Source organism: Atractosteus spatula, unplaced genomic scaffold (assembly GCF_055471065.1).
Source record: "Atractosteus spatula isolate fAtrSpa1 unplaced genomic scaffold, fAtrSpa1.hap1 Scaffold_25, whole genome shotgun sequence".
In the NCBI taxonomy this organism is placed as follows: domain Eukaryota; kingdom Metazoa; phylum Chordata; class Actinopteri; order Semionotiformes; family Lepisosteidae; genus Atractosteus; species Atractosteus spatula.
Genome location: NW_028296819.1, coordinates 130,434 through 144,999, shown reverse-complemented (window position 1 = coordinate 144,999; position 14,566 = coordinate 130,434). Strand labels below are relative to the sequence as shown.

General features: G+C 57.2%; 7 non-coding genes and 1 pseudogene across 7 annotated transcripts; all 8 read right to left on the bottom strand.

Moving 5' to 3' along the window:
* Positions 1-444: 444 nt before the first annotated feature.
* LOC148807994 (U2 spliceosomal RNA) lies at positions 445-635 on the bottom strand. The gene has a single exon (XR_016088434.1). It is a non-coding gene; the product is annotated as a U2 spliceosomal RNA (small nuclear RNA).
* A 787-nt stretch (positions 636-1,422) lies between these two features.
* On the bottom strand, positions 1,423-1,613 carry LOC148807993 (U2 spliceosomal RNA). Its single transcript, XR_016088433.1, has one exon. It is a non-coding gene; the product is annotated as a U2 spliceosomal RNA (small nuclear RNA).
* A 777-nt stretch (positions 1,614-2,390) lies between these two features.
* LOC148807992 (U2 spliceosomal RNA) lies at positions 2,391-2,581 on the bottom strand. Its single transcript, XR_016088432.1, has one exon. It is a non-coding gene; the product is annotated as a U2 spliceosomal RNA (small nuclear RNA).
* Positions 2,582-3,374: 793 nt separating this feature from the next.
* On the bottom strand, positions 3,375-3,565 carry LOC148807991 (U2 spliceosomal RNA). Its single transcript, XR_016088431.1, has one exon. It is a non-coding gene; the product is annotated as a U2 spliceosomal RNA (small nuclear RNA).
* A 795-nt stretch (positions 3,566-4,360) lies between these two features.
* Positions 4,361-4,545, bottom strand: LOC148807990 (U2 spliceosomal RNA). Its single transcript, XR_016088540.1, has one exon. It is a non-coding gene; the product is annotated as a U2 spliceosomal RNA (small nuclear RNA).
* Positions 4,546-10,803: 6,258 nt separating this feature from the next.
* LOC148807989 (U2 spliceosomal RNA) lies at positions 10,804-10,994 on the bottom strand. Its single transcript, XR_016088430.1, has one exon. It is a non-coding gene; the product is annotated as a U2 spliceosomal RNA (small nuclear RNA).
* Positions 10,995-11,785: 791 nt separating this feature from the next.
* Positions 11,786-11,976, bottom strand: LOC148807988 (U2 spliceosomal RNA). The gene has a single exon (XR_016088429.1). It is a non-coding gene; the product is annotated as a U2 spliceosomal RNA (small nuclear RNA).
* A 787-nt stretch (positions 11,977-12,763) lies between these two features.
* Positions 12,764-12,941, bottom strand: LOC148807987 (U2 spliceosomal RNA; annotated as a pseudogene).
* Positions 12,942-14,566: the final 1,625 nt, after the last annotated feature.

Genomic DNA, 14,566 nt, shown 5'->3' with positions numbered 1-14,566 from the left:
AGGGACGGGGACACACACACACCTGCCTGCCTGCCGAAAAAAAGAAAGAAAAGGTGTATATACTAAGTTTTTTGGAGGGAAAACGGCCGGCTGTCGAAAGGGGCCCGCCTGCAAGGACGGGGACACACACACACACACACACACACACACACACACACACACACACACACACACACACACACAAGCCACGCCTGCCTCCCTGGAAAAAGGAGGAAAAAACTAAGTTTTTTGGAGGGAAAACGCACGGGAGCCGAAAAGGGGGCCGGCCTGCTTGCCGAGAGAGTCGAGGCGCGGGAAAGTGCACGGAGGGAGCACGGGAACGGGGAGGGGGAGAGAGAGAGACACAGAGACGCACAGATGGACGAGAGACGAGACCGGAGAGGAAGGAGCTCCGGTCCACCTCGCTTGCTTGCTAGCTACGTCTGTCTTTTCACCGCTGAGAGAAGGTAGTGCACCGTTCCCGGAGGCGCTGCAATACCGGGCCGATGCGTGGAGAGGACGGAGCAAGCTCCTGATCCAGCTCCCTGTTCCAAAAATCCGTTTAATATGTGGTCCCCCGATGGGGGACGTATCAGATATTAAACTGATAAGAACAGATACTACACTTGATCTTAGCCAAAAGGCCGAGAAGCGATGCCCGACGCCGGCCTTGGGCGGGCGCGCGGGCGTCCGGCTGGCGCGCAGCGGCGCAGGCCGACGCCTCTGGAGCCCGGTCCGCACGCGGCTGCCGGCCGCCCGGACTCCGCTCTCCCCCTCTCTTGCCTGCCTGCTTGCTCGCCTGCCTGCCCGCCAGTCCCGGGCGGGGGCCCTGCTCTTTGATCTCCTGTCAACGGCCCGACAACGACCGCAGCCGCGGGGGGCGCCAGCCGGCCGGCCTCCTTAGCTTAGGCCCCTCCCACCAGCAGCAGCCGTGCCGAGTGAGCTGCAAGCGAAAGCGGACCGTCGGCACCTGCGGGCAGAGGCAAGGGGCAGCGCTCTCTCGGGAGGGACGGGGACACACACACACCTGCCTGCCTGCCGAAAAAAAGAAAGAAAAGGTGTATATACTAAGTTTTTTGGAGGGAAAACGGCCGGCTGTCGAAAGGGGCCCGCCTGCAAGGACGGGGACACACACACACACACACACACACACACACACACACACACACACACACACACACAAGCCACGCCTGCCTCCCTGGAAAAAGGAGGAAAAAACTAAGTTTTTTGGAGGGAAAACGCACGGGAGCCGAAAAGGGGGCCGGCCTGCTTGCCGAGAGAGTCGAGGCGCGGGAAAGTGCACGGAGGGAGCACGGGAACGGGGAGGGGGAGAGAGAGAGACACAGAGACGCACAGATGGACGAGAGACGAGACCGGAGAGGAAGGAGCTCCGGTCCACCTCGCTTGCTTGCTAGCTACGTCTGTCTTTTCACCGCTGAGAGAAGGTAGTGCACCGTTCCCGGAGGCGCTGCAATACCGGGCCGATGCGTGGAGAGGACGGAGCAAGCTCCTGATCCAGCTCCCTGTTCCAAAAATCCGTTTAATATGTGGTCCCCCGATGGGGGACGTATCAGATATTAAACTGATAAGAACAGATACTACACTTGATCTTAGCCAAAAGGCCGAGAAGCGATGCCCGACGCCGGCCTTGGGCGGGCGCGCGGGCGTCCGGCTGGCGCGCAGCGGCGCAGGCCGACGCCTCTGGAGCCCGGTCCGCACGCGGCTGCCGGCCGCCCGGACTCCGCTCTCCCCCTCTCTTGCCTGCCTGCTTGCTCGCCTGCCTGCCCGCCAGTCCCGGGCGGGGGCCCTGCTCTTTGATCTCCTGTCAACGGCCCGACAACGACCGCAGCCGCGGGGGGCGCCAGCCGGCCGGCCTCCTTAGCTTAGGCCCCTCCCACCAGCAGCAGCCGTGCCGAGTGAGCTGCAAGCGAAAGCGGACCGTCGGCACCTGCGGGCAGAGGCAAGGGGCAGCGCTCTCTCGGGAGGGACGGGGACACACACACACCTGCCTGCCTGCCGAAAAAAAGAAAGAAAAGGTGTATATACTAAGTTTTTTGGAGGGAAAACGGCCGGCTGTCGAAAGGGGCCCGCCTGCAAGGACGGGGACACACACACACACACACACACACACACACACACACACACACACAAGCCACGCCTGCCTCCCTGGAAAAAGGAGGAAAAAACTAAGTTTTTTGGAGGGAAAACGCACGGGAGCCGAAAAGGGGGCCGGCCTGCTTGCCGAGAGAGTCGAGGCGCGGGAAAGTGCACGGAGGGAGCACGGGAACGGGGAGGGGGAGAGAGAGAGACACAGAGACGCACAGATGGACGAGAGACGAGACCGGAGAGGAAGGAGCTCCGGTCCACCTCGCTTGCTTGCTAGCTACGTCTGTCTTTTCACCGCTGAGAGAAGGTAGTGCACCGTTCCCGGAGGCGCTGCAATACCGGGCCGATGCGTGGAGAGGACGGAGCAAGCTCCTGATCCAGCTCCCTGTTCCAAAAATCCGTTTAATATGTGGTCCCCCGATGGGGGACGTATCAGATATTAAACTGATAAGAACAGATACTACACTTGATCTTAGCCAAAAGGCCGAGAAGCGATGCCCGACGCCGGCCTTGGGCGGGCGCGCGGGCGTCCGGCTGGCGCGCAGCGGCGCAGGCCGACGCCTCTGGAGCCCGGTCCGCACGCGGCTGCCGGCCGCCCGGACTCCGCTCTCCCCCTCTCTTGCCTGCCTGCTTGCTCGCCTGCCTGCCCGCCAGTCCCGGGCGGGGGCCCTGCTCTTTGATCTCCTGTCAACGGCCCGACAACGACCGCAGCCGCGGGGGGCGCCAGCCGGCCGGCCTCCTTAGCTTAGGCCCCTCCCACCAGCAGCAGCCGTGCCGAGTGAGCTGCAAGCGAAAGCGGACCGTCGGCACCTGCGGGCAGAGGCAAGGGGCAGCGCTCTCTCGGGAGGGACGGGGACACACACACACCTGCCTGCCTGCCGAAAAAAAGAAAGAAAAGGTGTATATACTAAGTTTTTTGGAGGGAAAACGGCCGGCTGTCGAAAGGGGCCCGCCTGCAAGGACGGGGACACACACACACACACACACACACACACACACACACACACACACACACACACACACACACAAGCCACGCCTGCCTCCCTGGAAAAAGGAGGAAAAAACTAAGTTTTTTGGAGGGAAAACGCACGGGAGCCGAAAAGGGGGCCGGCCTGCTTGCCGAGAGAGTCGAGGCGCGGGAAAGTGCACGGAGGGAGCACGGGAACGGGGAGGGGGAGAGAGAGAGACACAGAGACGCACAGATGGACGAGAGACGAGACCGGAGAGGAAGGAGCTCCGGTCCACCTCGCTTGCTTGCTAGCTACGTCTGTCTTTTCACCGCTGAGAGAAGGTAGTGCACCGTTCCCGGAGGCGCTGCAATACCGGGCCGATGCGTGGAGAGGACGGAGCAAGCTCCTGATCCAGCTCCCTGTTCCAAAAATCCGTTTAATATGTGGTCCCCCGATGGGGGACGTATCAGATATTAAACTGATAAGAACAGATACTACACTTGATCTTAGCCAAAAGGCCGAGAAGCGATGCCCGACGCCGGCCTTGGGCGGGCGCGCGGGCGTCCGGCTGGCGCGCAGCGGCGCAGGCCGACGCCTCTGGAGCCCGGTCCGCACGCGGCTGCCGGCCGCCCGGACTCCGCTCTCCCCCTCTCTTGCCTGCCTGCTTGCTCGCCTGCCTGCCCGCCAGTCCCGGGCGGGGGCCCTGCTCTTTGATCTCCTGTCAACGGCCCGACAACGACCGCAGCCGCGGGGGGCGCCAGCCGGCCGGCCTCCTTAGCTTAGGCCCCTCCCACCAGCAGCAGCCGTGCCGAGTGAGCTGCAAGCGAAAGCGGACCGTCGGCACCTGCGGGCAGAGGCAAGGGGCAGCGCTCTCTCGGGAGGGACGGGGACACACACACACCTGCCTGCCTGCCGAAAAAAAGAAAGAAAAGGTGTATATACTAAGTTTTTTGGAGGGAAAACGGCCGGCTGTCGAAAGGGGCCCGCCTGCAAGGACGGGGACACACACACACACACACACACACACACACACACACACACACACACACACACACACACACACAAGCCACGCCTGCCTCCCTGGAAAAAGGAGGAAAAAACTAAGTTTTTTGGAGGGAAAACGCACGGGAGCCGAAAAGGGGGCCGGCCTGCTTGCCGAGAGAGTCGAGGCGCGGGAAAGTGCACGGAGGGAGCACGGGAACGGGGAGGGGGAGAGAGAGAGACACAGAGACGCACAGATGGACGAGAGACGAGACCGGAGAGGAAGGAGCTCCGGTCCACCTCGCTTGCTTGCTAGCTACGTCTGTCTTTTCACCGCTGAGAGAAGGTAGTGCACCGTTCCCGGAGGCGCTGCAATACCGGGCCGATGCGTGGAGAGGACGGAGCAAGCTCCTGATCCAGCTCCCTGTTCCAAAAATCCGTTTAATATGTGGTCCCCCGATGGGGGACGTATCAGATATTAAACTGATAAGAACAGATTTTTTTTTTTTTTTTTTTATTAGAAACGTATAAAACATACAAAACAGCAAAAAAGACCCATCACACAAAAAATCAACCCACATGTTACTCAAAAAACACAGAAAACAACATTCAAAAGCCCACACCTCTGAAAACCCAAGCAAAATACAATTTCCTTAACCCCGCCTCAAATGCAAATCAAAACCCACCCCCACATCTGAAAAAACAAAACATTCACCAAAACCATACCGACTTTTACTATACAAAACATAATAATCACCCCAACGAAAATAGCCCCTTCCACCTCTCCTTGGCTGCCGCAAAACCCCACCTCAGAATATCCCATTTTACCCGACATGCTATATCATATTTCACTTTATGCACGACAGCGGCTGGTGCTCCACTGACCCCATGCTCAGTGAGGTCTTTGCGTGATGCCCACAGATGATATTTTACAAAACTGATCACCAGCCATAACAAAAAATTGATCCCCCATCTCCTTGTTTTTGGGATTCCACGCAGTATAACTTGTCTGGACACCACAAAGTCTAGTTTCACCTGCGTTAAAAGGCCCCCACACTGGTCCCATACCCTCTGTGCAAACCCACAATCCCATAAAACGTGTGCGATGGACTCGGTTTCTTGGCAGTCAGTGCGTGGGCACTTGTCCTGCCTGGAGAGACCATGTCTGTGTAAAGTCTCTCGGACTGGAAGTCTGTTCCACACCACCAACCAATTGAGGTCCTTTAACTTATTCTCCAGCCCTACCGATTGCGTCTGCCTCCACACCTCTCCCGGAACTCCCACAATAGCCGGCTCCTCCTTTGCAGTAGCCAGCTGGTACAGTGCCTTGTGGTCCAGCAGTGCTGTACCTTCCTTAGCATCCGGGTGCTTTTTTAGCCATTGTACCGCATGTTTATAATACCATGGCAGCCTTTCTGCCTTGGGTGTTGTGTTTGTCCACACTACCAAATGTTTTACTGCAGAGGCAAACCACAAGTGTGCAAAGGGGACGCACAGGTGGTCCGGACTCTCCTTCAGAAGTCTGCACAGCCCCGAGATGAAAAGTGAGTCCAATTTCACCGGCAGGTCCGGCACCGCCCGACCTCCTTCCTCCACCGGCCTGTGCATGTCCACCCGCTTGATGTACTCATATCCTCCGCCCCAAACGAAGCGGAAGATGGTCCTCACCAGCTCTCTACGGAACCTGGGAGGCAGCGGGAAAACACAGGCCAGATGGATGAGCAACGGCAATATATCCACCTTCACTACCAGGACTTTTCCTACCAGTGTCAAATGCCTACTCTGCCACAAACCTAACTTCTGATTCACTTTTGAGATCTTACTCCTCCAGTTAATTGTGGCAGAGTCAGCAGTATGGAAACTGACCCCCAAGATCTTCACGGGCCCTGTCTCTAGTTTGAGACCTCCTACCACATCCTGCCTGTTCTTCCATCTGCCAAAATATTTGACGGTGCACTTGCTGAGATTAAGCAGTGCACCCGTTCCTGCAGCCATGGCGTCCGCTATCTGCAGAACCCGAGTGAGAGACCTGTCAGTGGTAAGAAACAAAGTTACATCGTCTGCGTAAGCCATCAACTTTGCCTGTGCTCCACCGCTACCCGGGACTAGTACACCCTCCACCCAAGGGTCACTCTGGATTCGTCGCAAAAAGGGCTCCAGGTATAGCACGTAGAGGAGCGGGGACAAGGGACACCCCTGCCTCACCCCACGGCTAACCACGAACCCCATCCCCAACCTTCCATTCACACATACCCTTGAGATGACCCCGTTATATAAAATCCTGAGCCATCGGATAAAAGTTCCACCAATCCCTAGTCTCTTTAAAACCTCCCAAAGGAAGGGATGACACACTCTGTCAAAGGCTTTACTTTGATCTAAGCTTACCAGAATGAGCTCCAAGCCCCTTTCCTCCACCCATTCAATGATGTCTCTCACCAACTGGAGATTCCAGGCTAGTTTCCTTCCTTCCACACTGCAGGTCTGATCCCTGCAGACCAGACCCGGCATCACCTTCCTCAGCCGCCTACTCAGCACCCTGGCCAGGATCTTATAGTCAGTGCAGAGCAATTGGATCGGCCTCCAGTTTTCCAGGTCCTCCTTGTCCCCTTTCTTAAAAATCAAAGACAGAACTCCAGTTTTCATAGTTCCCGTTAACTCCCCTGACTCTAAAATTTCGTTAAAAACTTCGAGCAGGATAGGCTGCAGTTTATCCCAAAACACCACGTAAAAGTCAATGGGCAAGCCATCAATTCCGGGAGCCGTCCCCCTCCGCATCCCTGCCATGGCTTCCCTTAGTTCCTCACCCGAAAGCTCTCCCTCCAGTTCAGGCATGCCCTCCTCTACCGTCACTATTCCCGCCAACCACTCCTCCCACAAGTCAGTGTCCACTGGTTTCCCCGAGAACAGTTCCCTGTAAAAATCCGAGGCACACCTGACCATATCTGCTGGGTCAGAGGTAACGGAACCGTCTTTTTGCTTTAGGCCCTCCACCAAAGTTCTGGCTTGCCGAGAACGCACCGAGCCGAAAAACATAGCCGAGCATTTCTCATCCTTTTCCCTCCAATTTCCCTTCGCTCTAAAGAGAAAATCGTTGGCTCGCGCCAACCACCACTCTTTCATCCGAAGCCTGATCTCCGCCGCCTTCGGTGCGTCAAAAGAGCCTCCCTGATTAAATCCCTCATAGAGGGTCTGTAACTCCTGTTGGAGCTGATCTAAATCCTCCCTCTCCTTCCGTCTCCTGTCTCGGCAATATTTGACCGATTCCTTGCATATAACTCTTTTACACATCTCCCACCAATTGACAGCGGACAGATATTTCCATCTCTGACTGCAGAGACTTTCAATCAGGTCAACTATCCTGCTTCTGAACTCAACCTCGGACAACACCTTAACATTTAGCCTCCAGTAACCTGATCTGGGGCCTGGGTCATCCGAGGTCAGACAGGCAGACAGCAACATGTGGTCAGAAAACCATACAGGAACAATATGTCCTACCGTAGACCGTCCACTTAGGGTAGTGAAGATGTAATCCAGTCTCCTGAAGATATCCTTGCCGTTGCTCCAAGTAAACTGTTTAGAGGCCGGGCCCGAGATGTTAAGGCCGTCCTGCAATTTAAAATGACTCACCAACTCTCTCAGGGCTCGCGCCCCTGCCCTATTTGTGTCACCAATATCGACATTAAAATCCCCGCCCATCACCACCGTTCTGTTGGTAAATAGGAGTGGCTCGATCTTTCTTATAAAATCTGCCTGAAGGCGCCTTTCAGCCGGTCCATACACCGCTATCAGGCGCACTTTCAGGCCGTCCCACACCCCATCCACTACCAATAAACGCCCCGGAACAACCACACAAACCTCACCCCCCACAAAATTTGACACCCCACATAAAATCCCGATGCCTGAAGAGTGCACCCCTCCAATGCTCCACCAGGACTCTCCTTTTTGCCATTCTTTCTTAAAATCCGCTACATCCTTCTGTGACCCCAAATGAACCTCCTGAACAAAACAAAAGCCGAACTGGCGACTCGCAAGGTCTTTGAAGACGCCAGTCCGCTTCGCAGGGTTCCTCAAACCCCTCACATTTACCGTACAAATAATACGACTCATGGCGGGTCATGAGAAGTTTGTACCCTAGTCTCCTCTTCCTGGCTAACCTCTGAGTTATCTGTCTCAGCTGATGTTGAATCGCTCTCCCCCTCCCCGGAGTGCTGCAAGCTCCCCTCCCCCGAGGAAGATGACTCGCTCTCGGGATCCCCGGGTACCTGCGGGTGAGCCGGCTGTTCTATCTCTTTTAAACTCCCTACCTCCATCTCACTTCCCTCACTAGCCACTACCGGCTCACCTTGACCTGGAGGAAGTGGCTCCTCGCTCACCTCCACCTCCTCTGATTCCTCAGGGGTGACTGAAACGGCAGAAAGAGTACCCCCCTCCACCTCCAATCCCTCCCCTGACCTTTCCCCCCTTGCGTTTCCCCTCCCCGCCACCTCCTCTCCTTTCTTTCCCGTCGCTCCACCCGCACCCTCCACCTTTTCGAAACCAGGCTCGAGGGATTTCCCGGATGCTACCCCCTCCCGGCTACTGTCTTCCTCCACTCCATCTGAATCGCTGCCTAAAGTCTCAATAGGCAGCCCCCGGAAACGATTTTGCAACCCCAACTTGGCGCGTCGCAAATCAGGGCCCTTCGGCCCTCTCCCTCCCTTCCTCTTTGTAGACCTACTTAAAACCGGGGACCAGCTCGGGGACTCTGGTCGGCCTTCTGGGACCATATCAGCCCAGGACCTGGACTCTGGGTGTTCGTCACCCGCTTCACCCGCCCCCTCTGCTGCTTGCCCTGGTCCACCCTTATCCCCCTCCTTAGTTGTCCCCACAGTCCCGAAAAACATAAACGGACCACCGGAGGGTCCTGGTAATTCCAGTCTCGGATCTTTCGGGGGAGCCTTCACAATGTCCGCAAAGCTCTTCTGCTTTCTGGGACACGAGCGATACACGTGACCCGCTGACCCACACAGATCACATGTCAGTACCTGTCCGCAGTTCTTCGCCTCGTGTCCCTCCGCACCGCACCTCCTGCAGAAACCTCCTGGGCAGTTCGCTGCAATGTGTCCCTGTTGCAAACACTTTTTACATGTCAGGGGCTGCCCTGGGTAGAAAAGGTAGCCCCTGTTTGACCCGATATTAAAGTAGGCAGGGGGATGCAAAACGCCCTCCTCTCCAGACGGCTGAGGTCGGAGCCTGACCAAATACCTCCTCCTCCCGGTCCAGACCCCCGCCTCGTCCACCACTTTGCTGCCGGCCCCTTGAATGTCCACAAACCTGGTTAAATACATCACAATGTCTCGCTCAGGCAACAACGTGTTAAACAGGTGGACGGTAAGCGTCCTCAGCTCCCTCGCAAAGAGAGGCTCCATCAAAAACAAAGACATCGGAAAAGAATTTTTCCCGGATTGCGCCTTCTGCCACACAGTCTCGCACAACTTGTCCGACTCCATTGTCAAATCAAAAATACCTTTCCCCGGGAAATCCTGCAAACTAGTGATATCCTTGACCTTAATCCCAAGTCCATGAAACAAAATGTCTCTTTCAAACTTGTCCCTCTTCATCCAGGTAGCCTTATCTTCCGCCGTCTTCACCACGAAGCGCACTGTGCGCCGCATCTGTCCCTCACGGGACAGAGGGTGCCCAGCCGCCAGGTCGCGGGTCCACTCACCCGCCGCCGCCGTCGTCGCCGCCGCCGCCGCCATCAGGAAGCCCCACTTCGCCCCCTGGGCTCAACCCAGGGCGACTACCCGTGGTAGCTTGGAATCCGCGGCCTCCGTCCTCCTCCGGCAGGTTGGTTCTCCTCCCTCTGGTTGGTCCTCGATCTCCCTCCTCTCCGCCGCCGTCGCCGCCGTCGTCTTCTCCGTCTTCTCCGTCGTCGTCTTCTCGTCCCCCAGCCAAGTCATCAAGCCGCGGGCCTGCCACGTACTTTCCGATCTTAGCCAGAAGGCCGAGAAGCGATGCCCGACGCCGGCCTTGGGCGGGCGCGCGGGCGTCCGGCTGGCGCGCAGCGGCGCAGGCCGACGCCTCTGGAGCCCGGTCCGCACGCGGCTGCCGGCCGCCCGGACTCCGCTCTCCCCCTCTCTTGCCTGCCTGCTTGCTCGCCTGCCTGCCCGCCAGTCCCGGGCGGGGGCCCTGCTCTTTGATCTCCTGTCAACGGCCCGACAACGACCGCAGCCGCGGGGGGCGCCAGCCGGCCGGCCTCCTTAGCTTAGGCCCCTCCCACCAGCAGCAGCCGTGCCGAGTGAGCTGCAAGCGAAAGCGGACCGTCGGCACCTGCGGGCAGAGGCAAGGGGCAGCGCTCTCTCGGGAGGGACGGGGACACACACACACCTGCCTGCCTGCCGAAAAAAAGAAAGAAAAGGTGTATATACTAAGTTTTTTGGAGGGAAAACGGCCGGCTGTCGAAAGGGGCCCGCCTGCAAGGACGGGGACACACACACACACACACACACACACACACACACACACACACACACACACACACACAAGCCACGCCTGCCTCCCTGGAAAAAGGAGGAAAAAACTAAGTTTTTTGGAGGGAAAACGCACGGGAGCCGAAAAGGGGGCCGGCCTGCTTGCCGAGAGAGTCGAGGCGCGGGAAAGTGCACGGAGGGAGCACGGGAACGGGGAGGGGGAGAGAGAGAGACACAGAGACGCACAGATGGACGAGAGACGAGACCGGAGAGGAAGGAGCTCCGGTCCACCTCGCTTGCTTGCTAGCTACGTCTGTCTTTTCACCGCTGAGAGAAGGTAGTGCACCGTTCCCGGAGGCGCTGCAATACCGGGCCGATGCGTGGAGAGGACGGAGCAAGCTCCTGATCCAGCTCCCTGTTCCAAAAATCCGTTTAATATGTGGTCCCCCGATGGGGGACGTATCAGATATTAAACTGATAAGAACAGATACTACACTTGATCTTAGCCAAAAGGCCGAGAAGCGATGCCCGACGCCGGCCTTGGGCGGGCGCGCGGGCGTCCGGCTGGCGCGCAGCGGCGCAGGCCGACGCCTCTGGAGCCCGGTCCGCACGCGGCTGCCGGCCGCCCGGACTCCGCTCTCCCCCTCTCTTGCCTGCCTGCTTGCTCGCCTGCCAGCCCGCCAGTCCCGGGCGGGGGCCCTGCTCTTTGATCTCCTGTCAACGGCCCGACAACGACCGCAGCCGCGGGGGGCGCCAGCCGGCCGGCCTCCTTAGCTTAGGCCCCTCCCACCAGCAGCAGCCGTGCCGAGTGAGCTGCAAGCGAAAGCGGACCGTCGGCACCTGCGGGCAGAGGCAAGGGGCAGCGCTCTCTCGGGAGGGACGGGGACACACACACACCTGCCTGCCTGCCGAAAAAAAGAAAGAAAAGGTGTATATACTAAGTTTTTTGGAGGGAAAACGGCCGGCTGTCGAAAGGGGCCCGCCTGCAAGGACGGGGACACACACACACACACACACACACACACACACACACACACACACACACACACACACACAAGCCACGCCTGCCTCCCTGGAAAAAGGAGGAAAAAACTAAGTTTTTTGGAGGGAAAACGCACGGGAGCCGAAAAGGGGGCCGGCCTGCTTGCCGAGAGAGTCGAGGCGCGGGAAAGTGCACGGAGGGAGCACGGGAACGGGGAGGGGGAGAGAGAGAGACACAGAGACGCACAGATGGACGAGAGACGAGACCGGAGAGGAAGGAGCTCCGGTCCACCTCGCTTGCTTGCTAGCTACGTCTGTCTTTTCACCGCTGAGAGAAGGTAGTGCACCGTTCCCGGAGGCGCTGCAATACCGGGCCGATGCGTGGAGAGGACGGAGCAAGCTCCTGATCCAGCTCCCTGTTCCAAAAATCCGTTTAATATGTGGTCCCCCGATGGGGGACGTATCAGATATTAAACTGATAAGAACAGATACTACACTTGATCTTAGCCAAAAGGCCGAGAAGCGATGCCCGACGCCGGCCTTGGGCGGGCGCGCGGGCGTCCGGCTGGCGCGCAGCGGCGCAGGCCGACGCCTCTGGAGCCCGGTCCGCACGCGGCTGCCGGCCGCCCGGACTCCGCTCTCCCCCTCTCTTGCCTGCCTGCTTGCTCGCCTGCCAGCCCGCCAGTCCCGGGCGGGGGCCCTGCTCTTTGATCTCCTGTCAACGGCCCGACAACGACCGCAGCCGCGGGGGGCGCCAGCCGGCCGGCCTCCTTAGCTTAGGCCCCTCCCACCAGCAGCAGCCGTGCCGAGTGAGCTGCAAGCGAAAGCGGACCGTCGGCACCTGCGGGCAGAGGCAAGGGGCAGCGCTCTCTCGGGAGGGACGGGGACACACACACACCTGCCTGCCTGCCGAAAAAAAGAAAGAAAAGGTGTATATACTAAGTTTTTTGGAGGGAAAACGGCCGGCTGTCGAAAGGGGCCCGCCTGCAAGGACGGGGACACACACACACACACACACACACACACACACACACACACACACACACACACACAAGCCACGCCTGCCTCCCTGGAAAAAGGAGGAAAAAACTAAGTTTTTTGGAGGGAAAACGCACGGGAGCCGAAAAGGGGGCCGGCCTGCTTGCCGAGAGAGTCGAGGCGCGGGAAAGTGCACGGAGGGAGCACGGGAACGGGGAGGGGGAGAGAGAGAGACACAGAGACGCACAGATGGACGAGAGACGAGACCGGAGAGGAAGGAGCTCCGGTCCACCTCGCTTGCTTGCTAGCTACGTCTGTCTTTTCACCGCTGAGAGAAGGTAGTGCACCGTTCCCGGAGGCGCTGCAATACCGGGCCGATGCGTGGAGAGGACGGAGCAAGCTCCTGATCCAGCTCCCTGTTCCAAAAATCCGTTTAATATGTGGTCCCCCGATGGGGGACGTATCAGATATTAAACTGATAAGAACAGATTTTTTTTTTTTTAACAAAATTTATTTCACACACAGCAAATCAACACACCAACAGTACAACACTATACAGAAACAAAGGTCCACCTATTAGAATTCAAAAAGGCTTTTCCACTTCTCCCTGGCAGCAAAATAGCCATATTTCTGCACATCCCTCAAAACCCTCCCTCGCACCAACCCCTTTACCCTCCCTACTGCCCTCCCCACCGACCACTCGACATTCCTCTTGACTGTGTCTTCACGGAAGTCCCAAACCACCTGTTTAACTAGGCTTACAAGCAGCCAGCCCAGAAATCTTGTTGTCAATGAAACATTAGTGCACACGAACCCCCATCTTATAACATCAAATGACAAAACAAAAAGAGGACACAATTGTAACAGTACATCTTGACATTCCCCCCATAGTCCCCGAACAAAAACACATTCCCAAAAAGTGTGCCGCACTGTTTCCTCTGCAGAACACCCCTCCCTTGGACAAGTTCTAGTTTTAGACAGCTTATGCCTATAAAGCACCTGCCGCACTGGCAATCTGTCATGAACGATCCTCCAGTTCAGATCCATCAAGCCGTGATCTAACCCCTTAGGCTGAACACGGGTCCACACCTCCGTCCGTATACCCAATACTACCGGAGTAACCTTCCGAGTCTCCATCACCAATGTATACAGTTTCCTATGGTCCTGGCAGACATCCTTGTCCCCAAAAGGAAACGTTTCTTTCCTCAACTCTCTCGCTCTCCTATAATGAGCGGGAGCTGACGCTGCATGCGGCCTCGCATTCGACCACCCATACACTGTCCTCATACACTCTTCAAACCACAGACACACAAAACTCTTGCACCGCCCCCCAGCACCTCCACCAAGAACCCTACACAACCCTGAAAAAAACACACAGTCTAGTTTGAGGGAGAAGTTGGGGACCCCCCTCCCACCTTCACTGACCTCCATATACATGATGTCCCTCCTGACGTATTCATATTTCCCTCCCCACATGAACTCAAAGACCATCCGTGTCAACAGTCTCCTAAAGGTCTTTGGCAGTGGATATACATAAGCCAGATACATTAAAGCTGGCAAAACGTCGGCTTTCAAAACAATCACCTTCCCCAAGAAGGACAACCGCCGTGACTTCCACAACCCAAACTTCACCCTCACTCGTGCAAACACCAAGTTCCAATTAAGCAACTCGTTCCCTTTCTTTTGAAAAACTACCCCTAAAATCTTTACCCCATTCTCAGATTCTTGTAGCCCGCCCGGCACCGACCACACTGTACTCCACCCGCCACACCCCATTGCCACCGACTTCTGCACATTAAGCTTGGACCCAGAGGCAGCTGCGAACTGCCCGAACCTGTGCAGCGCTTGCCTCACACCACTCTCAGATGTCAAAAACAGTGTGGCGTCGTCTGCGTACTGCAGGATTTTAAGTACCTCACCTCCGCTCCCTGGTAGCCACAACCCATGCACCGCCGGGTCTGCCCTCAAGCAACATGCCAAAGCCTCTACAAACAGCACATACAACAAGGGGGACAGAGGGCACCCTTGCCTCACCCCAGAAGACTGCAAAAACCACTCCCCCCTATGCCCATTAACCACCACCCTGCTACCTACCTCTGTGTACAAAATCCTTAACCAACGCAAAAAAAAATCCCCAAA